Raw genomic sequence first — 594 nt, forward strand, 5'->3', positions numbered from 1 at the left:
CCCACGCTCAGGCTGTGACCTCCCACACGACCCTCTCGTGTGTGGGTGGGGGTCCTATATAGACCCAAGCACATGTCAGGGGTCCTACACAGCCCCCTGCAGCCCCTTGCACCTGTATGAGGGTCCCGTGTAGTCCCACACTCACGGGCTGGGGTCCCACACACAGTGCCCTGATCCCCCAGCATACAGCCCCAGCTCCTGGCAGAGCACGGGGTGGGGGGGAGAAAGGGGGAAACTGAGGCACAGCTGGACTCACAGGACACCCCAAACCCGGCCTGAGCACCCCAAACCCCCCCAGGGTGCACAGCTGGGGAGGCGCCTCTGCCGCCCTTCCATCAGCCCCCAGATCCCCTGCAGCACGCAGTGCCCGCACCCCCTGTGACGCCTGTGTCCCCCGTGTCCCCTGCGTGTCCGCTGTGTCCCCTGTAACCCCTGTGTCCCCTGTGTCCCCTGTGACCCCTGCGTGTCCCCGGTGTCCCTGGTGTCCCCTGTGTCCCCCGTGTCCCCTGCGTGTCCCCTGTGTCCCCTGAGTGTCCACTGTGTCCCCTGTAACCCCTGTGTCCCCTGTGTCCCCTGTGACCCCTGCGTGTCCCC

The sequence above is a fragment of the Geospiza fortis genome, unplaced genomic scaffold (genome assembly GCF_000277835.1).
Source record: "Geospiza fortis unplaced genomic scaffold, GeoFor_1.0 scaffold344, whole genome shotgun sequence".
NCBI lineage: Eukaryota > Metazoa > Chordata > Aves > Passeriformes > Thraupidae > Geospiza > Geospiza fortis.